Source organism: Malaya genurostris, chromosome 3, assembly GCF_030247185.1.
Source record: "Malaya genurostris strain Urasoe2022 chromosome 3, Malgen_1.1, whole genome shotgun sequence".
In the NCBI taxonomy this organism is placed as follows: Eukaryota; Metazoa; Arthropoda; class Insecta; order Diptera; family Culicidae; genus Malaya; species Malaya genurostris.
The window spans coordinates 66,419,691-66,444,728 of record NC_080572.1 but is presented as its reverse complement, the minus strand read 5'-3'; the positions used below and the strand labels follow the sequence as shown (position 1 = coordinate 66,444,728).

At 36.4% G+C, this 25,038-nt stretch overlaps 1 protein-coding gene across 6 annotated transcripts in view; it reads left to right on the top strand.

Moving 5' to 3' along the window:
• Nucleotides 1-25,038, top strand: part of LOC131436844 (endophilin-A) — a 117,502-nt gene that overhangs the window by 14,322 nt on the left and 78,142 nt on the right. For all 6 annotated transcript variants that reach the window (XM_058605782.1, XM_058605778.1, XM_058605781.1 and 3 more), the window contains exon 2: nucleotides 19,445-19,478. The gene's annotated coding sequence lies outside the window, so the exon portion shown is untranslated. The remainder of the gene's footprint in view (nucleotides 1-19,444; nucleotides 19,479-25,038) is intronic.

The window sequence follows — 25,038 nt, the reverse complement described above, 5'->3', positions numbered from 1 at the left end:
TGGAATGTGCGGAGACAGGGAGCCCCCAGCCACGACCAGAGTAATGCCATAAAGGGGGGAAAATTGAAACGTAATAAAGTGATGTTTCCATTCGAAATATTGAATCAATATAATATATTTTACCAACCTGTTGCTAGGTAATAAAGTGCATTTTGTTGTTGGTAAGGCGAAATATTACATGATTCCGAAGACTTGAAATCGTCAAAAGACTGAACTCGAAATCAACAAACATTATCCCTATCGCATATTACATCTATCAGTGTGTAGTTTCGAAAATCCCCGGTTCTGCCATCCTGTGCAAAGCTGCTTTTTTTTCGTTTCTTATCAATGACAGCGCATTCACGAATTCGGGTCCGCCAGTGTGTGGGTTTGCAGCACATCTACAACTTTTAAAACGGTTCGTTATTGAAATTCTACGACCCCGAATCAAACATTCTGAACGCGTTTCTATACTCTGGTATCGACAGCAGAAGCAAATGCATTGCGTGTAGGTGATAAGATAGCAACAATTATCTTGACTTGAACTAGCCAACTACAACAACAACAACTCGAGTTCAAACGATGACGCTATTTTCACGCCCCACTACACAGAACAGCTGGTGTGGTGGTAAACACCAACCGAGCGTTGTGCCGGCGTGTCAGAGATAATTCACTGACTTCTCAACAAACATCTAACTGAAATCACACGCTAAACGGTGTACTGGCTGCCTCAACATTGACCTTGATTGGTCGCCGCTCAGCGGTACTGGTTTCTGTTCCGAGGCTACCGGCACGCGAGGTACACTCAACGGTACGTTCGAATTCCACTTTCGTTCGAGAACGATGAATCGTTGAGCCGTTGGGTGAGATCTTGTCCCGAGTAACATAGATTCCAGCACATCACGATTTATCGCACAACTATGTATCGTCGCTCGTTTTGACTGATGAATTAGACTTCCGAGAAAAAAAACTTTGTCATGATGCCATACAATTTTGCAATTTCGTACTTCTCCTCCTAACGCCTGACGGCACGCAAAACGCAGAAATTGCGCGTAGGTCCCGCGATCGTGTTCCCAAGCCGTCGACACAAACAAACGAAGCTGGCAAATAATAATTAAAAAGGACGGAATCTAGAGTAAAGAAAATCCGTTAGCATGATGCGATTTCGAAAAAGTACACAGTTCGAGAATTTGATAAAAATAGCGGACGGAAAGCGAGCGCCAAATCAACGCCAACATCCGCGATTGTCGCACTTGAAATAAATATCGACCATTACGGGAGAATGTCTAACGGTCGGTTTGAGAGGAATGCATACGAAGAAATTTGTTTTGAAAACTTTGAACTTGCGATCATGGGGCTAATCTAAGAAGTGACGCCATTTGAACAATTTCTTCGATAAACTATTCATACTCCACTAAAATAGGAACACACTGAGATATTACAGATTCGTATGGATTGTGATGGTATAAAATTTTAAACACACTTCACTCTATAATTCCGGAACCGGAAGTCGGATACGGATAAAATTCAGTAATTCCGTATGGGACCGCAGCACCATTTATTTGAATCTAAGTTTATGAAAATCGATCAAACCATCGCTGAGAAAAGGAGTGAGGTTCATTTGGGAAAATATGACCACTGTTTCCGGTGCCTCCGGAATCGAAGCCACAACTGGGTGGAAGTCGTTTTTGTAAACATTCCTTGATGTTTTTTTCATTTTATTCGATATTCACCTAACCAGAGACCATTTTTGTAGAAACAGAAAATGAAAATTATAGAATGATAGTACTCAAGAGAGAGCAAGGATGTGAATATATAGAACGGAAAAGGAGAGACGTGACAGAGGATCATTTAAGCAAGCAGAAATCTTTTAGTAACTTAACTTTTACCTTCTACCAGAGGATTCCTTGATGTATATTTCGCTGATCATTGAAGCAGTGGTGATGAAGGGTTTCGAAATCTTACCGCAGCTACAAATTGCTTGCCAGACCATAGCTTTCTTACCAAATTCTTCGACTTCAATGGATGTCTCGGACTGGTTTAACACTTGCCCTTCTCGCTCCGTATACTATTGTGGTCCCGGCAAGGATTTGTGATCGAGTTTCACGTAGGTTTCGTCGTCCATGATTATGCAGTTCAAATTTCCAGCAAGAATCGTATTGTACAGCTTTCGATCCCTCGGCCTGATCGATGCTTCTTGTTTCGGACTACGTTTTGGTTGTTTCTGCTTCTTATAGGTTCGAAGATTCAAACGTTCTTTAGCACGAAGAACATTTGATCTCGAAGTGCCCACTTTTTTGGCCACATCCCGAACTGAAACCTCCTTCTTTTGCTCGAACGCCTTCAGTATACGTTTATCTAACTGAGGGATAACAGGACCTTTTTTTCGACCCGTTTTCGGTTCATCATCAAAGGTGTTATCCTCGCCGAACTTCCTGATTGCATTTCGCACGGTTTTTTCACTTACTCCTTCCATTTTTGCTATCTTTCTCAGTGACAGACCGCGACCTTTCATTTGGATCTAAGCTTGTAAAAATTGATTATATACACAGACATTTATCTACACGACGAACTGAGTCGAATAGTATATGACCAAAGTCGGTTTTCACAATGATACGTTATATACAACAAGAGATATTCACGAACGAATATTTAACAGTCTCTCAAAGGGTTAATCTTGAAAAGGCGCCCCATGGCAATTCACGACAAAATCGGTTGACCGGTCTCCTAGAAATTCGAATGCACTTTTTTCATATTTTTGCACACTTTACCCTGTTACTCCCGAGCCAAAAGTTCGTTTCTAAGAAATTGCCAACCAGTTTCTAAGAAATTGCATGAATTATACGGTTATTTGAATGTATTTGATTGAGTTTTCCGTGGCATGTATAAAAAGACGTCCCTGAAAATGAAATTTTTATACCGGCCATTCGAGCCAATCTGTTCTGATTCCATATCCGGATGAAATTTGATAGCACTTTATGGGTTTGCAAGACCTTTCATTTGAACCTGAAAATTGAACACGGACTTTCAAAACCTGCTTTCGAGAAAAACGCGTTTAAAGTTTTTGTCTATAAAAATCCAAGGAAAAAATTTGTTATTCAAGGAAGTAACATTTAAAAAAAATTTTTTTTCTAAAATTTGTTATAATGAAACATTTCCCTAGGCTTTGAATGATAAACTACAGGGCGCGTACCCCCCTTTGGCGGATGGGGGTGGAAGTCAATTTATATTTCGTATTGACAAAGTCGGACCATACCGAGATCGATCGTTCGCTTATAAAAGTAAAAAAATGAAAATTATTATGTTATCTGGATGGATCTCGGAGTGGACAGGACTAATACTGCTTGAAATTGACAATAGGTCATTAGGTGGCTTCGAGCATTCTTATGCCTGGAATTGGTCACCAATTTGAATTATCTTGATCTAGTTGGGATGAATATTAATATATAATAGTCGTCCTGAACTGGTGAATTTAATTCAAAAAGGAGGACTATTGTTATCAGGAATAGGAGTAAATAGATATCTTATGAACCGTTTAGGAACTTTCAAACCTTTCCGATCCGGTTCGGTATCGTTATTAATGTTTACAAATTGCAATGACGGTATAACTGAGTGATCAGGTTTGGATACATTCTCAAATCAGGAAAGGTTTGAATGTTTCTCTAACTTTGACACAGATGTCACTTTCAAACAGAAAGTGTGAGATGTATGTTTCTGGAAGAGAACGGTTCACGTGGACATTTCATACAATCACACCTAGTATTTCTTTACGAAATACATGTAGCTCTTGTTGCCTGGATGCGTGCTCAACACTAGAGAGCCCAAAACCTAAAGTGCCCAAAAGCAGTCAAAACGATTACATTCTCTCTTAAAAAACAAACTGACAGAATAACTGAAAGCTAGTGCAGTGTCCCTTAGTGAATATATCGTTAAATAAAGAATAAAAAAGATCACAGAATTTTAAGTAATTTTAAGCAATCCTTCCATTGTGTACATATTGTGACTTTCCTGGGCAATCTAGTGTTAAATGCGCATCCTTACATTATATAATTTAACAAGCTTACTAACACATGATTTTATTTTATTTTATTTTCTTGACGAGAAACGAGTCTGTTAAAATAAAAAAAAAACATCGAAGATTTAAGACCAAAGAAGTGTGAGGAAGAAAACCCCTAGAATGTCCCAGAAAAATAAAGAAAAATAGGTATTTTATGTAATAACCTAACTTTTGGTATGTAAAATGCACTGCGATTTTTACTATCACTTTTATTATTGTTATTATTATTATTCCTTTATTCTTGATAATCTATTAACTTGAGATATTAACAGGTTTTCCCGGCAAAGTAAAAAACAATGCAATGGGGGAAAAAGAAACGTAACGTAACGTCGACAAAGATAGAAACAATCAGAGTAGATTAAAATGGATAGTGTTAGTGGACCAAACATATCTACATTGATTTAGGAACTTTAAAGTAATAATCGTAAGTACCGCTTCAGACATAAAAAACTATATAGGAAAGCAGGGCCAAGACCGAAGCGGAGACAATGCGAAATTTTCCAAAGTTTCATCGACGAGGACATTTAAGACATAGAAGCAGATGGTAGGATGACAGAATACCAATACGATACAGACGCACGACTCAATGATTGACTGGTTACCGGGTGAATGTGCTTCCTGCCCAAGTGACAAACTCTCTGGCGAACTTGCAATAGAAGATATTCGTATCTTTCGTTGCAAATTGATAACCGTAAAGGAATCTGTCGCTTGGGTTACATGCTGGAGGGAACCTATCAATGATAGGTCGGTTTCCTCCTTCGTTACTAGTGTTCATTTGGGCACCATAGCCTAGTTCGTCTGGTATGGAAAGTGCGGAGCGTTGTAACCACCCCCCTTGGCCAGAGTAGCCCATAAAATAATAATAAAAATAATAATAATAATAATAATAATAATTGTTATTATTATTACTATTATTATTATTATTATTATTATTATTATTATTATTATTATTATTATTATTATTATTATTATTATTAGTATTATTAGTATTATTATTATTATTATTATTATTAAGTTTATTAAAAAGATGACTTTTTGGTCAAGTGTTGCTTCACAAAAAAATTATTTTGCGTTAAAGACCGACGTTTCGAAGAAATATTCCTTCATCTTTAGGGCAACTATAATATTAACCTACATGAATTAGTATGTTAACGCAAAATAAATATTTTGTAAAGCAACACTTGACCAAAAAGCCTTTTTTTAATAAACCACAGCAAAATGGTCGTATCGTCTTGATAATATTATTATCAAAATACTGCATTTTCTGCAGTACTGCGACGAAAGAAGAGCATTGTTTGCACTGCGACATTAACTGTTATATTGTATATTATGTTGTATGGTATTATACTGCATTGCATTATATTATATTATATTATATTATATTATGTTATATTATATTATATTATATTATATTATATTATATTATATTATATTATATTATATTATATTATATTATATTATATTATATTATATTATATTATATTATATTATATTATATTATATTATATTATATTATATTATATTATATTATATTATATTATATTATATTATATTATATTATATTATATTATATTATATTATATTATATTATGTTGTATTATGCTCAATTATATCGACAACGGGGAGGGGCAGGGAGTGCATCAGGGTATTTACAAGTGAATGACTGGATGGTGAAGTGGATTGCCAACCACGTGGGGGAAGCTTTGTGTTTCTCGCTGAAGGTCTGAAAGTTTCTCTTTGGCTAGATTTTTTCAGTGCGAATACCTCAGCTATGTTCGTTTCATATGGGATGTTTGTCACCCGGATTCCGCCACCCTTGGGCATGGTAACCAGTAAGGTAAAAAAAACGAAATCTTGTTCATAACGACATTCTGTACAGTCGGAAAATGTACAATTTCCCCAATCAGCACAATCGGTATTACCTGAAACAGATGGATCCAACCGGTAACAACCAAAAATATGCTTGCACAGTCGAGCTACCTTCGTTCACTACATTCGGAGATCGATATATTCCCAATCGAACAGATGTATGTGTGTGTATGTGAATGCGTTGAATATTAATAAACCATCGTTGAAGCAATTCGAATCGATCCGAAAGACCAAACGACAATCTGCACTCTAATGTTTTGCTGAAGGCACATACATCATCATCGTGGTACTTCATCGGTGAAAAGTTCAAGGTAATACACGCTTCAGGTTCAATCTACGTTACGATACTGGAATCGGTGTGATTTTTGAGGGCGTTTGGTAGGAGGCAAGAAATTTAGAAGATCATGAAGTAGTTCGGGTGCATTCCAGCACCACTGTCCAGTAAGTAAAAGTATTTAAATTGAATGCTTCGACTATACGGATAACCATAATGACGATGACGGTGGAGGTGGTGGTGGTGAAGGTTTCCAGAGAGAACTGTAGAATCACATTAGTAGAACTTCCGTTTGCATCAGTAATACCTGCTATCTCAGTCTACGCTACACCCCCCTTGCATAATTGCATGGAGTCTGATGCTCGCCTGAAGTCCTATAGTATCCTTTCTTGCACGAGGAAAGCTCTGATGCGATAAGTGCGATTTGCATGCGATTGACGGTGCAATGGGTAGAAGCAACCGAATGGGACGGAGCAGTAAATTTCGTTTTATATGCCGCTGACAATGGGACCAATCTTGAATCATTACTTCTACCAGCATAAACCAAAGCTTTATAGGAAAGGCAAATGTGTATGTAGGTACAATAGTAAGGGTGTATCGAAACGGATGTTTGCGGAGAAAAGCGATTTTTTCCATAAATACGTTTATTTCATAGGCAATATACATAAGTTTTTCTTCGCCGTGGCATCCACAATTCATTGTACTTTAAACCTAATACATTTCGAATATCATATTGGTATGTTGGTATTCATTAGTTAATCTAAACACTGTTCATCATCATCAAGCGATTTGTTACTATAAATTACATTAAATAAAGGCACAAATCTCCAAATATCAAGGGGAACGTGCCATTCGAGCCAATTTGTTCTGATTCCTGAACTATTTAGGTTTGTTTGGCTATTGGTTGAACTCATAGAAGAGAAAGGCGTCTAACATAAAATAAAATTTAAATTGGAACTCCAATGGACTTGATGAAATGATAAAGAAGTTTCATGTATGAAAGGTCACGACAAGCAAAAATGTCGCGAACAGGGACATTGGATAGTCTACCTTGAGTACGCAAGGAATTTATTAGTTGAGATCTGACATCACGATACTCCACGCATGTCCAAACGACATGATCAAAATCGCGATAACCTTCGCCACAAGCACAATGATTAGTCTTGGAAAGTCCAAATCGAAGGAGATGTGCATCTAACGGGTAGTGATTGGACATGAGTCTCGGACATCACACGAATGAAATCCCTACACACATCCAGTCTCCTGTACCATGCCTTTGTCGATATTTTAGGAATAATTGAGTGCATCCACCGACCCAGACCATCTTTATCCCAAGAAGCTTGCCAATTGGCAAGTGTTCTTTGGCGAGATGCGCTATAGAATTCGTTGAGAGCAATCGGTCTCTCATAAATTTCACCTTCAATAACACCACGTTTGGCTAAAAAATCGGCTCTTTCATTGTCTGGAATGGAGCAATGAGCCGGGAGCCAAACTATTGTGATTTGATAATTATTGTTCAATATGTCGTTCAGGCACTGTTTTATTTTGCCCAGCAGCGTTTGAGCGAATTTGCCAGCAGCGTTTGAGCGAATGGCTTCAATTGCACTCAGACTATCTGTGAAGAGAAAATAATGGTTTGGAGATAATGTGACGATTACATTCAAACTATAATGAACTGCTGCTAGCTCTGCTATATAAACAGATGCAGGTTCTTGAAGCATAAATGAAGCCGAGACACAATTGTTGAATATACCAAACCCAGTAGCCTCTTCAATTCGTGATCCGTAAGAGCGATATCTGCCGGTGGTTATTTGCATGGATCACTGCATTCAATAAAAAAGATCGATTAGTATACAATAAATATAATCATCTATGGATGTTAAAAAAGTTACGATTTGAAAAAAACTCTGCACTTCTTATTTTTTAACATACCCAGAAATGAATTCGATTATTTAATTCAGTAAAACTAAACCATGCAGAAGACGATAAATTCCATCGTTAGAACGAAACAAGAAATTCCCTAACCGTCCCACCGGTGATGAGAACGGAATCGTTTTTCGCGACTGCACCCAAATATGCTGGCAAAACAATAGGCCAACTTGGAAGTAGGGCAGTCGATCGATGCAGTTGTCGTCGGTGTAAAAGTATTGGTATGGCGAAGCATATCCCGAAGATATTGCTCTAGATATTAGAATCTGGCACAAGCACGATTTCAATGTCACATTGGATTTGGAGTTTTTTTTTGCTACATGTTTATTTTTTTTAAAGTCCCGTAATGGAAAATACATATGAACGCCTGAATGCAAAAATCGGACAAGCGTAACGATTGGAAAATTTGTTTAAGTATTTCTGAATGTCAGAAGCGAATGAAAACATTAAGTTGAACTTTTCCTTTGCTGCTTTTATCTGTTCATATAATGATCTCCAATGTTTTCGTATGTAGCATTATTTTCAATTTTTTTCTGTAGCTCTCCAATTTTGCAATTTTCTAGGGGGTCTTTTTTGTTTAATTCAGGATTGCGGTCCACCTATAATAGAAAATTTTACGTTAGAAACAGTTATCGATCGAGAGATAATGCAGATTATTTATTTCGACAATATGCCGTTTTGCCCCAGTCTCTCCTAGCGTTTGTTAGTTGATCCTCTAACAACCTCACTTTGGCCTGGCGCTTCCAGGTCCGGATTCAGTCGTATCAGAAATAGTGATAAAACTGTAAATTACTTCGACTGTGCCGATTTCGGCAAATTTCGGTTTGTTTGACCGTCTACTGATAAAAACTATCAAATTGGAACAGATTTGAGGTCGATTTAGAAATTTTTTAAGGTTTTTCCCTATTTTCAGTGATAGTATACAATTTTTAACACATTTTACCCTATATTTCCGGAACCGGAAGTCGGATCCGCATGAACTTCAGGAATTACGGATGGGACCACAGGACCTTTCATTTGAACCTAAGTTTGTGAAAATCGGTCGCGCCATCTATAGGAAAAGTTAGAACACATATTTTCTTTTTTTGCATATTTTACCCCATAACTCCCGAACCGGAAGTCGGATTCAAATAATATTCAGGCATTTTTTATGGGACCTCAAGACCTTTCGTTTGAATATAAGTTAGTGAAAATCAGTTAAGCCATCTCTGAGAAAAGTTAGTGCACTTATTTTCACAATTTTTTGCACATTTTACCCCATAATTCCGGAACCGGAAGTCGGATCTAAATAATATTCAGCAATTTTGTGTGGGACCACAAGACCTTTCATTTGAATCTAAGTTTATGAAAATCGGTTCAGCCATCTCCGAGAAAAGTTAGTGCAAAAAAAATGTTACATACACACATACGCATATACACACACACACATACACACACAGACATTTTGCGTACTCGACGAACTGAGTCGAATGGTATATGACACTCGGCCCTCCGGGCCTCGGTTCAAAAGTCGGTTTTCACAGTGATTGCATAACCTTTCTATATGAGAAAGGCAAAAAATAATAATAATTATTATAATTCTCATATATAATATAAAGTAATATAAGTCAATTTAATATATAATAAATAATGTAATAAACAACAGAATTATATGTTGAAATATACTATGATAAACATTGCACTTTAGGATGAGCTTCAACTTATAAGCCATTTCGCACCCTCTCATTCTGCTACTAACGCAGAAAGCGATAGCACTCAGTTGACGTTGTTCTATTGACCAAATGTCATCATACGGGGAGGCATGAGATAGGAACTTATGAGGACTTAGTTATCTCTCCATTTGACGATCTCGGTTCCCGGTACACCAGTTGCTAAAAATTTCGAACCATCATGTAAATGACGATGCAATAAACGTGCGAAATCTACAAATCTGATCTTAAAACTTATCGAAATTGTAGATATTGTTAGCTAGAAGCCCAACAAAAAAACTGTTGAATTCCTTCGGTCCTTGATTTCCGGCTCCGAAAGAGGTAGTGTCCAAAATACTTCATAGTTGTAATCAACCTTATTTTTCATGTGAACGTTGGCAAGATGTAAATTCATCATTAGATCACTAGATGGATTAAAATAGGTTTCTCGTATGTTCAGATAATTAATAATTACAATTATAATTCGAATAAGCCGAGATTACAACTATTATCTTCTGAATGTGCATTTAAAAAGAGTGCGATGGTAGCAATTAAAACTAACTTAAAATCAACCATTTTGGGAAGTCTACATTTGTTTGACGAAAAAATACGTTAAATAAACTATCAGGTATGTTAATTCGTCGAGTTTTTCTTGCAAAATTTATTGATTTATTATAAGAGTATCATTACAATACCGTTACTCAAAGTATTGTAACCCTTACTTTTTACCAGATTCGATAAATGAATCGATCCTGCTTTTTGTTCTTTAGTAGCGTTCGAAGTGCTATTCTGACAAGCCTTATGACATGGCCCAGAGGTAATCGGATGGAGCAATGTCCGCTAAATATAGCGGGTATGTTTCCAAATATAAACTATCAGGTATGTTAATTCGTCGAGTTTTCTGACTTTCGAAGCATGGGGTCTTGCAGTATCACGAAGCAAAACTACTTCGTCAGTACGGTCTTTATATTGCGGCCGATGTTCCTGCATTTAGCAAAATTTTGTCTAACATCAGTTCGATTAAAAATTTTGCTTTTTTTAGCCATACTTACAAGACAATAACTCTTCGGTTTATTATTTCTCCATTTTGAACTATAGTCCAATAAACTTCATCAGTTACAACATATTGAAATAAAAAAGGAATATAAAAAAAATGATGTTAAGGTTGTATTTATTTTCAAAATAAAACACAACAAATTTTTCGCAGTGTATACTCGAAACAGTTACTTAAAACATTACCGAAAACACCAAATTAGTCTAACAAACCGTTCAAGAATAAAAACTTTTTTTTTAATTTTCAATAAATTTTTGTTTGAGCGTTTCTCAAAAGTTACACTGGAGTTTAAATGGCAAGCTGAAGATACAAATTGTCTCTTTTGATCATGGAAAAGTTGAGCCAAATTAAAAAATACAAAAAAAAAGTTAAGAAAAAAAATCGTGTCCGTTACAACTTTTTCATCTATTATTATTTTGACTGGAAAATTGTTGCTAGAACAACTTCAATTAAGTATGTTTGAAAGAATTTTAATATACACAGAATGTTATTAATATATAAGTTTGCTGTTTTTTATGGCATTGTGATATCCAGCAAGTCCCAAGTCGAATCATAAACTGTAGCCAGACAAAGTCTCCGATCCGAATTAAATAGGATAATAGATTGGAACATACAATAAGTGAGCTTAAATCGAGCAAAGATCCATACTTGCTGTGCACACAAATAGCATAGGTCATCCCGGATGTTTCCCATATAGCAATCCGGACTCCTTGAGCGAACGTCGGGGGCAACGAAACCCGTATTATATATTTACTCGGCTTCCAATTCCATTTACCCATCATAATCCTAGCATGCTGATTCACTCTTTCTCAAGAGTGCTGAAACAATGGAGCGGATATATACACGATGTGTGAGATGCTAAAGATATGGGAAGGTCATCATTTATCAAAGATAAACTAAATGCTGTACAGTGGAGGAAATTGTATTTTTTCGAGCAATGGAATGATTCTAGGTTTGAGCATGGAAATGATTTTAGATAGAAAAAAAATGTATTTACACTGACTGAAAATGTTTTTCTTAATTATTATCAGGCTCGGTCTTCTGGAGATGTTACCAACACATGTTGTTACTTCCAACGATAAATAATGGTTTAAAAATCGTATTTAGAAAGAAAAAAGTCACTGTTCTTGACTGGTTCAATCAGCCTTTTATTGAGCGTCAAATATGTCGTCGTACGAAGCAAATTTTAAGCATCCAAACGTCTACGAACCATGGAAAAGATTCGAGCAGCAAAAGGTGATTTTGCACCGTCGCACAAGTGGGAAATGCTTGACCATGCGGCTTACTTACAAGACTTTGCCCTATCTGATTACACTTATGCCTTTTTACGCGACTTCTTTATGCGTACTTTCAGAGTAATGCGGTTTTGTTTTTATGCGAAGCAGTAGAGTTATACATTTTCAACGCTATGCACTGGAAAAAACCTTTTCCTTTACTGAACCGTTAGTTAAATCAAGCGATTCCTTTCAAACTAAACATTTTTTTTAAATTAATGGTGCCAAAATCAGTCCTGTAAAACTTCGCTCAATTCAATTGAAACCGAATATGGTACACACTGACGATCACTTTACTGCAGTATACTTCACATTCTAACACACAACCTTCGCTGCCGTACAGAACGGGTAGCATTCAGCTCTTTTTTATATCATTTATTTTACCCCGGTTTCTCTTCTAATCAAAGCTCAGTTTAACCACCACCGTCAGCTGAACTCTTGAAATAAAAGATTTCTTACAATCAAATGAGAGAGCGGCCTCCAAATTAGGTTCATGCAAACCTTCGAATTGGTACAAAATAATGTATGAAAGGTAAACCAGTCATGCTAACTGAAATATCAATTACAAAATAAACATAGATTATTTGTTTCTTTTTCTGTTTTCATTTTCAATACTTTGGAACACAATTCAATACATTTCAAACAGTAGAAAATTCATTTAGGGTTTAACCTATTTTGTACATAGGGCACATAACCGATTTCTATACTTTATGTTTCGTCTTCGACTCGTCAGTACATAACAATTTATGGTTAACCCTAAATGACCATCACCTGAATCGGTCAGTTTAAGTCGAAACTCGTTTACGTTCGGCACGACAGTAAAGACGTTGCACTTCGGTGCAAATAAAAAAAGTGTTCTGTAAGTAGCAGAAACTTTATGTTTGCCTAGCGGTTTATGTTGAACTGGACGTCAAGTTTACGTCAAGCGTAAAATTCATTTTTTCTAAGAGTGTATGCTAAACAATTTTTACTAAATCAATTTTCAATACAAATGAGTTCGCTACGAAACTTCCGAACTTGAATACTATCGAAGGTGATGCAATAATGGTCTCTTTCAATGTAACCGCCTCATTCCCAAATGCTCCCGAGGAATACTCTATCAACCTGTTAGAAATTTGTTTAACGTAACTTGCATGGACGTAACTTACTTAACATTCAGAAAAATTTTATACATAATGAGCTCCGATGGGTAATCCTCACTTCTCTTTGTTATGTGAATTAATTATAGCGATTAACCATTAACAGCTTTAAAAAGTCATATTTAAGCGTTATGCTGTTTTTCACCTAATTTCGTTGTGCTTTTTAACTAGTTTTCGACGTTATGCGTCTTGTTGTGGAAATAAAGGGGGATTTTTTTAAGAGGTATAAGATTTGATTTTCACAAAAAAATTGTTCCGCGTTCCGTGTGGGATGTGGCACCGTCTTGTCGAAACCACATGTCAGGTATGTCCAATGTCACCAAACCGTGACTTTTTTGAGATACATTGGTAGCTCTTGCAATGCTTCTGGCTGGTCTTCATTCCAGATGCGGCAGTTTTGCTTGTTGACGTATCCATTCAACCAGAAATGAGCTTGCTCGTTGCTGAACACAATTTTTCGATAAAAAAGAGGATCTTCCTTCAACTTTGACAGTGCTCATTCACCAAATTTTAGACATTGTAAGTCGATTCATGATTAAATTATAGAACTGAACAAGTTAAATAATGACACAAGACACGATTCACGCACGGTCGGTCAAAATCAGTATTGCCAAAAAGATACCAGAAAAAAAATCACCCTTTACATGAATCGTCGAGATCTGGTGTTACATTAACAAAATAAAATATCCGACTCTGTAAAGCTTCTAAACAAAATTTTTGTTGTTGCAGATATCTAGGAAAATCCTGAAACGTCACAATTTTGCGAATTGTTGTTTGAATGCTGTTTTTATCCGGTACGTAAAAAAAAGACTTCAGTGTACTATCTCTTTGTCCCGTTGAGCTACACACTTTCCGAGCAGCGCTTGGATTATTACAAAAACTGTGCGAAAATGTCTCACCCAGTGGTTCAACGTTAAAGGCAGTCAATACCTCGGGTAGGGTGTTCAAAAATTACCTGAAAGATGTCAACCTCAATTAGAAGTAAACCTGGCGCTTACCAAAAACATGTGCCAAACGCAACAAAAATTGACAGAATCAATGCAAGTGACTTTGAATGCAATGACAAAACCGTTTCAAGTCATGGAAATGATTTAAGAGTAAGGAAACTAGGTTTCGTACCGGAACTAGCTAGATGGAATATATTATGTTCTGTTAAAGCGAAGTCACACAGTGGTTCATTACTGATGATTCCGGAAATACGATCGTAGAAGTGACGTAACTGACAAACCGCACTTTTTCTTATACGCTCAGTTTTCTCGGAAAATGCTTAACCGATTTCAACAAGTTTAGGCTCATTTGAACTATTAGATAATTGAACAAGTTCGATGATCATATGACTAACTCTTTTGGTTCTGTAGATATAATCGTATTAGTGACGCAACCGACGAATAGTACAATTTTCTATCCGCACAATTTTATTAGATTCAAACCGGATCTGAACCGAATGTTTAAATGTAGGGTAAGGTGTTCGGTTTCCGGCACCCCACCATAACTTTTGACAGAAAACAGTTAACGTCATTCCAACAAATGTCATGTGTGTGTAATAGCAGCACGTTCTTTTTGTGCCGAATACCAAAACAAACAGACGCTTGTACTTTTTGCTACGCTCAAAACAAATTTTAATTGCGTGAAAATCTAGTCAAAAGTTTTTTATAGTATCATAAATTGAAGAGCATCAATCGAAAATTAGAATGCACTATGGTCCGAAACGGGAAATTAGCGTGACAAAAATATTTTCACTATTAAATATTAGTTTTTTGTAGTTAACGTCTTCACAAAAGTTGTTTGTAATCAAATGGAGCGCCATGATGAAAAATTTTACTAGGGTGGTCCTCATTTAGATTGGAAACTGATATCTAACTTTCTTAATTGAACTCAAAAATGATTTTGTTGCACAATAAAGTTGTAGGAAATTTTATTTTGAGCAACTTTGCTGAAAAAAGCACCTCTCTAGCTTTTCATTCGATCGAGTTACATTAATTTTTCCGAATAAAAGTAGGGTGGCTCCAGAAAATTCACTTTTTTTGTTCTAACTTTTTTGTGAAATGTTCTACGGAAAAGTTGTCTTCAGAAGAGTTGTTGTACTAATCAAACAAGCTTTTTCATATGAGCTACCAGTAAAAAGTTATGATTATTTTTTCAATGCAATGTTTTTGAGTTTTTTAAGGTATATCTAAAACTAATTTAAATAAGTTAAAAAAATAACACCCTCTCAATTTTCTCTTGAATTTTTACTTATATATTGACCTTTCAGGAACCGCATAGGATACAATTTTATCGATCTGGCATCTAATAAATATTGATATTTGAAGCTCGACTAGTTTTTGATGAAACAATAATCATAACTTTTTACTAATAGCTCATATGAGAAAGCTTGGTTGATTGTGCGCAATAATTAGTACAACAACTCTTCTGAAGACAACTTTTCCGTAGAACGTTTCACAAAAAAGTTAGAACAAAAAAAGTGAATTTTCAGGAGCCACCCTTACTCTTATTCGGGAAAATTGATGTAACTCGATCAAATGAAAAGCTAGAGAGGTGCTTTTTTCAGCAAAGTTGCTCAAAATAAATTTTCTACAACTTTATTGTACAACAAAATCATTTTTGAGTTCAATTAAGAAAGTTAGATTTCAGATTTCAATCTAAATGAGGACCACCCTAGTAACATTTTTCATCAAACGGAGCGCCATTTGATTACAAACAACTTTTGTGAAGACACCAACTACAAAAAGCTAATATTTAATAGTGAAAATATTTTTGTCACGCTAATTTCCCGTTTCGGACCACTGTGGAATGGATTGAATATTTATGAGGTGAAATCTATCTATTTCGTGATTTAATACCGGATGCTATCAAAATTTTCGCAAATAAATTTTTTTTTCATCACTTTCAAAATGTCTACCGAATTCGGTTACCGGTATTCCAAGGTGTTCGGCACCCCATTTTTGACAAATCGTGAAAAATTGTCAGTGATAAGCAGAGCAAGTCTGCAAATTTGTCTGTATATTATAAATTTTTTTTAGTTAACCTGCAAAGCTTTTTTCGTCCAGAGATTTTTCACAGACTGTTGAAACTTCGATTATTTGCAGACATTCGTCAGAATTTACAGACTTTTGAAAATTGGCGCGATTTTTTGTTTTTGCTAGCTGAACTTTTTGTATTAACTGGCATATCTGGTGATATGCAACACGTGGACAATTTGACAGCTTCAGTTCGCTTTCACATCTCATCCAAGTCAGTCGATATAACAAAACCGCTTACATTCGGGACGGAAGAAACCAAGTACAGTATTGTGTAGTGAACAAAAGAACGACCTCGAAAATGAGTGAACCAAACGAACAAAAGCTAGCGCCGCTACGAAAGAATACAATTATTGTTGACTTCAGGCAGTGCAAAATTGGACCTTCGATACGATACGAGAACTTGAATGTTTGCTTAAGGAGCATGCATCTTGACATTAAACGTGTGCATTTACTTCAATGCAATAAGACAAATAATATTGTTTAGATCTAGTTTTATAAAGGCAATTCAATTCCCAAAAGACAAGAACAATGTGCACTATGTGGAGCACGAAAACATTAAGTACAACATTCTAATATATATGAAGATAGTGCTATAGAAGTGCGTGTGCATGACCTTCCCTCAAGCGTCATCGATCCTTATATTCGCAAAACTATGTCCCAATACGGAGAGATTTTTTCTATCGGAAAAAAAGTGGAAGAACTTTTTTTCCGGTATTTTAAATGGCGTACCTTTGTTACGCATGCGCTCGAAGAATGCTATACTTTCTTATGTGATTTTCGGTCAGGATACAAGAGCAGAGATGTCCATCTCCTCTGTGTGACGAAGAGCAAGCAAAATTTCTCCCCACGCACTGACAACTTCAACGAGAGCTGTTCTCTTTCACATATATACATCACTGTTGTATAAAGTGTGCACGCACCATGAGTGCGTTTGTTTATTTCCTTTTACCTCTTCCACTGAATCGCACCAAAGTGCTAGAGCATTAGCTAATAAATTCTCTGAGGTAGATGCAGATACTTTCACAGAGGTGTACACGCCGGTGAGCACTCTGGTGTATGATTTGCGTAGAAGAAGCGTGGGCACGCAAAATCAGTAAAATAAAACAATTTATCGTTAAATTTTCAGTTTTCATTGCAAATTTTTCATAGCAAGACCAGATTTACTCTCTATTAATTAAATTCCACAGAAGCGTTCGCTCACCATCACGCATCAGTGATCACTTGGGTGTATTTAGGCGAGAGCACGTGAGAGTGATTCGTGCGAAGAGAATGTTATTCTCTCGCACCAGCTTCTTTCAACACAAGCACGCACTCAAAGTCTGTCTGTCTGGACACTGAGAAGAAGTGCGCTTTCCTCTTTGTGTGGAGCGAAGTAAATGTATCCGCAGTGTTTAATTGAAACCTACGCCCTGGTGTATCACTCTAGTGAAATGGCATCTCTGTACAAGAGTCCCGTGCAAATCACTTGTTACTTATGACAATCAGATGGCCACATCGCAATATTGCCAAAAAGCTGTTCACTACGGTAAGCCATGTGATAAACTGGACAATAAGACGACTACACCAAAGGTGCTTCCTTCACACCAACCCCAAGCAACCCCAGTACACCTGTGACAGCCACCAACAACAATGAAGCATCCCCCTCAACGAAACCATCAGTATCTCCTATAGAGCAAAGTACACCATGTGATATTGTTCCGCCAATAATAGTGATGCCGAATCAATGAACGGGAGCGTGAATAGCAAACCACTGCTCCCCTTTCATTCGCTAGATAAAGCGAAAACGCCTCTCCTCCAAGGAAAAAAAAATAAAACAAGATCCAGCAAAAAATTTTTTTTGTAAAACGGCCGCGTTAAACTTAAGTGCAAAAAAGCCGAATAGAAAAACTTTATAAAAAAAAATCTTGACAGCTTCAATACATCCGTAATATAAGTAAAACCTTTTGCTCTCTAGTTCTGTTAGTCATGGCGACTCCAAACAAATTGTCCAAGTCAATGAAACTGAGCTTTAATGCCCTAACTAATGCCATTAAACGTTGGTTAGTTGATAAAAAGCTAATAAATTCGACTGTAGTAACGTTTTCAATCCGGCGAAGCCGGTGAAAGACCGGCCAATTCAACACCAAGGGCGCTACCATCCAAATCATCGGCTAAGAGAGCCAAGGTGAAGTCACCAGCAGACAATGAAGACTTTTGTCCAAAACGCCTTCGAAAAGAATAATTTCCATTTTTCTTTTAGTAATTGCAGTCTTTACTTATATTTTTCCATCTTTACCAAAATTTCTTGTGTTGCCGGTAACCGAACACCTTTTTTGAAATGGCCAAAATTTATTACTTTACTAAATTGATAATAAAGTTTTTTTTCAATCAATTGAATCAACGTAGTTGTAGAATCTATATTCCATTGTGATTTGTCAATAGGATATATAAGCGCGATAGATTTCACTTGCTTTGCAAGTCAAACCTTACACCCTAATGTGTGTTATTGACAAATCAAGACGTTTGTTATTTAACACCAAAGCAAAAGTAGCATCTACAGAAGATCAGTGTCGTGCCCTTCCACGAATCACTACATAGGCCCGGAATTTAATTATCTCCTAATCGTACACAAATGCATACAATGTAACGGTTTCAAAATTCCATCCGATATCAAAGACATTTTTAATACATACAACAGAGTATCGTAGTTTCCTAGCTGATGAAAGGATATTATGTCAAATATCTGAATCAGTCAGATGGCTTGTTGTTTCTCAACTAGTGCTGTTTTAATCCCTAATACCTTCCACTACGGATGACGGAGTCATTCTAAGTTGAATATTCATGTTAAATGAGTGTGACGCATATTTCAACATGTTGACATTTTATTGAATGAGCAGTTTCAGCAAAGCCGGTTCCTGCATGGGCGTCTAATATGCTATTAGTTTAGGTAAAAGTTTCTATAGTAGCAGCATTCTCCTTTGATGGTAAATTACTCCTACGAAGGCACTAGGAGCGCGTGGGCAAAATTGTCTTTGTTCGAATAACTCGTCGTAAAATTAGCGACTAATGTTTCCATGCATTGAACGTTGGTTTGGAGAAATTCTGCCAAATTCTTTGATAAATGATACTTCGAAGTTGTTACTGGCTACAATAACGCTCTGTATTTTGTTTATTCGCAGGTTATCAAGGAATGCCTTACGCACATAAACAAATGTAAGTATTTGAATAGGTATATGTGTACATTTTCTTTCACACAGCATAAGTAGTGCCATCTAGAATTTCTGACATGTAAAATTCACGAGGATTTTTGGAGTATGTCTGAATTATTCTGAATGAAAACTCCCATTCATCATGAAATTCCATTGATTGAATTATGCTTTTACTTTATATTCTTATGTTCTTCCTTTATAGTACTACAAATAATGGTTCGTTACAAGCAATTCGTAGAACTTTATTAACATTACAAACAATTTGTAAAAGTATGATTCCATTAAGTCGTAGTATGAGATAATTTATAGTGGCCGTTCGATTTAAATAATTAGTCATTAGTCATTAGTTTTAGTTGCAGTATATTGACACGGTTCGCTTGCGTGTCTCGACCAATACAGTCGATAGAATGAGCCTCTTACGATCGATTGGACAGCATCATACAATAATATTGTGTAATGCTTAAGTCATTGTCAATGTCAAGTTAAGTCAGTGCAGAAAATTTAGTCAAGATTAATTTTGTTTCAAAACTATATTGGGAGAACAAACTAGTTTGGTTCGTTTTCAAAAGATGGCTCCGGCTGTTATGAATACTGGACAGTAACAGCTGATGTCGATAGTTTCAAAAGGTTAGACATCTGTCATTATTATATATATTCCATATTGCTTCGAGTTTAAAAAATAGCGTTTTTTGTCGTGATTGAACAGCGAATCGGAAACTGCATTTGAAGGTGTTAAGAATGAATCGGGCAAACCAAGTGCTATCGGATATCATAATCTAATAAATTCAATACCAACCAAAGTACCGTCAGAACGATTGATCTTTCTTTCTCTTTTAGCACCTGTAAACAACCAAATAAGACTTGGAAATACAATCTAGTGAACCGAAGACGTACCCGGAAGTTGTATAATACAAAGGATGTATTCTCATGGACAGACGAAACGTACGAATTATGGGCAGCTCACCGGACAAAAGTTTTATGAAACCATTGTTCGAGGTGATGTCTCTAGCAAGTTCTAATAAGTTTTCACCGATAAGTTTGCAAGAAGCTTATGATCTGGCTGATATTTGCAACTGCGACCGAAAACCTTAGGCTTTCATGACAAACTATACTACGGACTCCCAAATGTACAAACATGAGTTCCAAAAATAGTGTAATCTTTCATACATTAAAACTCACAATGAACCTAGTAATTTTTAGTCTGATTTGGCAAGCTGTCACTACCGTGGAGAAACGTTACGGTGGTATCGAGACACGTAGATTTTCATCGTGCAAATCGCATTTACGCCAAGCATCGACCAAAAAATTGCTATTTTACCATTTTGTTTGAGTTTTAATAATTTGGTTCTATTTGATCAATAAAGTAACTCTTCAAAAGAAATATTGGAAAAAATTGTAAAATGAAATGTTTTGCTTCTTGAAATGTTTTGTTTCTTTTTCAACAAATTCATATCATTCTTTAATATATAAACATATAACATATTTAACATATAAACTTTTATAAACATATAAAAAAATTTTATGATAATTTTGTAGAATTTTCTAGAACAATTGATTCTTTTCATTGTTCTTCGAAAAATCGGAAAAATATCGTAATACAATGAAACATTATAGAATCAAAGTCCTTGGAAATACCTGCATTCGGACCCGATTACCCGAACTTTCTCGGGATCGGGTCGGGTGCGGATGAAGATTTTTATTTTTTATCGGGTTTGGAAGAAAAATTATTTTCGGACTCGGGTCGGGTAGGGGTAAAATTATAATTGTTGTAACGCTGATTGTAACGGTAAAGTTATGGACTCTTATATCTATTGCATAATATAACGAGTGTATGGAAAATCATGACCAGAAAAACTTATTTTCATTATCGTTCGTGAAAATATCAGTTCAAGAGAGTTTCTAAACAAAACTCAGTGACTGAAAAAAATATTTCCAAAATTTTCATTCACGAAGCAAACATCCATAACATACTGAATCTCAAAGTTCACAAGTGATTTTTTGTGTCAGCGAAACTCGATGACGAATTTTCACCCCCAGAAATATCGCCAATGAGATAATCGAAGGGGAAAAGAGTCTCCGATGATGCATCAAAGCTAAATCTCTGCGAACGAATTTCTACTGAATAAATATGCAACTGAGAAATTTTACCTGCGATTTTTTCGATGCACGTAGGGTGGTCAATATGAACAACAACAACAACAACAGGTTGTTTTAATTCCAGTTGGTTGATCACGCTGCACAATTTAGATCAAACCCAACAAAACGCTCTTCAGTATGAATTTAGTTTATAGAAGTAACAGGAGCGCATTATTTTGCATTGTATTTTTGTTTGAATTGGTGTATCGATAACCAAATACAAAATTGCAGTTTATATATTTTTTTCATAACTCTAGGGCACTGAAAAAGGCCTTATATAAATGTAAAGATTATATTCCGTTATGCATAGTGGTGATCCGCAGAGATGGCATTCCACTAGAGTGATATACCAGGGCGTAGGTTTCAATTATACACTGCGGATACATTTGCTCCGCTCCACACAAAGAGGAGAGCGCACTTCTTCTCAGTGTCCAGACAGACAGACTTTGAGTGCGTGCTTGTGTTGAAAGAAGCTGGTGCGAGAGAATAACATTCTCTTCCCACGAATCGCTCTCACGTGCTCTCGCCTAAATACACCCAAGTGATCACTGGCGCGTGATGGCGAGCGAACACTTCAGTGAACTTCAATTAATAGAGAGTAGATCTGGCCTCGCTATGAAAAATTAGCAATGAAAACTGAAAAATTAACGATAAATTGTTTTATTTTGCTGATTTTGCTTGTCCCACGCTTCTTCTACGCAAACCATACACCAGAGTGCTCACCGGCGTGTACACCTCTGTAAAAGTATCTGCATCCACCTCAGAGAATTTGTTAGCTCTGCTCTAGCACTTTGGTGCGTTTCAGTGGAGGAGGTCAAAGGAAATAAACAAACGCCCTCAAGATGCGTGCATACTTTATACAACAGTGGTGTATATATATGTGAAAGAGAAGAGCTCTCGTTGAAGTTGACAGTGCGAAGGGAGAAATTTTGCTTGCTCTTCGTCACACAGAGGAGATGGACATCTCTGGTGATCCGCTGGTATGTAAGACGCAATTTCCGTCTTCCCAATCACCTATGTACACTATGTTTTGCTGCAAACAGCAATTACCCAACATCCGATTCCGGCTCGTAATTGAATTGTCGACGCAGATTACGGAATCTGAAATCTCTACCTGTATTCGAGACCTGAAGAAATCTGAAGCTGAATTGGATTCTGAACTTGAACTCTGTTCTCCAGTTTCAGAGATGGAGTTCATTCGGGAATTCTGAACTTAGGGATTCCAGACCTGAAATTCTGTACCTTAAATTAGGAACCGAACTGAAGACCAGGATTCTGAACCAAGGTTCTCGATCTGGAACTGATCTCTGGAGTTGGATTGAGAATCTGCTGCACTGACTAGAATGAATGAATCATTCCAAGTTTATCTTTTATACCCTTGTTATACCATTTTAAGTTTTTAAGCTGAAATTTAGACTATTCGTTGTTATTTCATACTACTACAAATTTCATCGTAAATTTATATTTGATCTGTGGCATGGAGTAAAAATTATGTTTAAGATATTTAAGATCAAAAACATGCGATTTATTTGGTTCGGGTTTTAGGCACTTGAGTAGAATCGTAACATAGTAAAACTTTTATACCTCTCTTTTATCAGGAATCCAATTAAAGTTAGAGAATTTGAATTATCAGCAGAGTATTTCTTTTAATATTAGAACGCTCCGATACTTAATCATAAGACTTATACAATTTAATATCAAAATGAAAATTCATTCGTTACTCTTGCTCTCGTCGACTGCATAGAAATTCTTTCTAACCAAGTTCAAGCAAATTCTGCGTCGGCAGACTGTATCGACTAGCGTTGGTTAAATAAACTTTCGGTCGCTGTAGGCACTTGACGAACGAGAAAAAAAAACTGAATGAAAAACTCCTAACACTGAATAGCGGAGGACGGATAAAGCATAACCTTCCAGAATCTATGTGGGCGAATAATGGTCCGTACAGGATATAACTAAACAAACGTACTTAAGTACGTAGGCGAAAACTGAATCGATCCGGTCGCTTTCCTACGGGAAAACCGGACCCGTGGACTGATGGCACGAGAAACGAGGAAAATTGTGAATGAAGTTAATTGCCTGAGTCTCGAAGCACGAGTATGGTTTTACGCAACGTGTGGGTGGTGAGTAGGCAATTTTCTCACGTGAAAGTGAACATAACTTCCTTCTTGCTACGCTGGAATGCTAGATTGCATGTGATTGTTGTTTCGCAGATTACAGATTACGGTGAATACGGAACAATATTACGTACCAAAAATAGATGGAAAATCGATTGTTTGACTCGAAAAATTAAGATGAAAATGGTATCCGTTATTGGCGAGACTCGGAGACTATTCGAGTGTGCTACTGGCGTCAGTATGTCTGAAACGTAGTTTATTTATTGTTTATGGTATTACAGTGCGTTACTTTTTTTTGTACTATTCATCGCGTTATGTCTTTGCCGATTGTTTCGACGGCATCCTATATTACTAAGGAAGAAGGGCGTGTCTGAGGATTTAATTTCAAGTGTTTCTTCAAATTTTGAAATACATTGATTACACGCCAGTCGTGTGGAATATAATTATTGACTACTGACTGTGCGTCTGAAACGATAATTTGTTTTTGACTCAATATTTCTAGTGCAGAAAAATGAATTTCATGACGACTATCGAATTTGATTATTATGGAAACGATTGCCGTTTATATCATTGTTTTCCACAGCACATCAACGTGTTTGCTAGCGTGGGTAAACGGATGAGAAAGGGAAGATAGAAATTATGAGGCAGATTGGAGTATTGAATGGGTGTTTAATGTAATGAAAAAGTTCGCTTCGGACAGCAAAGCATAGATCGTAACATGTTTTCGGTTGTCTTTTAATGCGTCACACACAGCGCATGCGTCGAAATTCTCTCGTACTCATGATGTTGATTCCGCTGTTTCGAATGATGAGGAGCTTTTCATACGTTTGTGTAGATGTCCGGGAGCTGGTAACTGAAATGGAAAACCCTTTTGAATTGAAGAGAAACCTGATTTATAGATCAAAACACTAGAAATGGAACTGGTCGAAAATAATTTTCATAAATATTGTTCGGAAAACCACTTGAAATATCTCTTCGACAAAGCAGCTCGAAAAATCTATTCAGTAAAGTTGCCTCAAAACTGTCCAAAAAACTATTCGGAAAGCTTTTGTATAAATGCTTTAAGATATACTCGAAAAAGTAGCTTAAAAAACAGCAGAAAATTTTCTCGAATGAGCTACTCGAAAAAACAGCTTGAAAAAAATGGTCGTAAAAGTTGCCCAAAAAAATAGTTCGAAAAGTCTCGACGAGAAAGTTGTTCAAATATACTACTCGAATTACTTGAAACGTTATTCTGAAAAATCAAGCAGCTCGAAAAATCTACTTGTTATAACTGATAAAAACACTTCTTGAAAAACTGCTCGACAAACTACT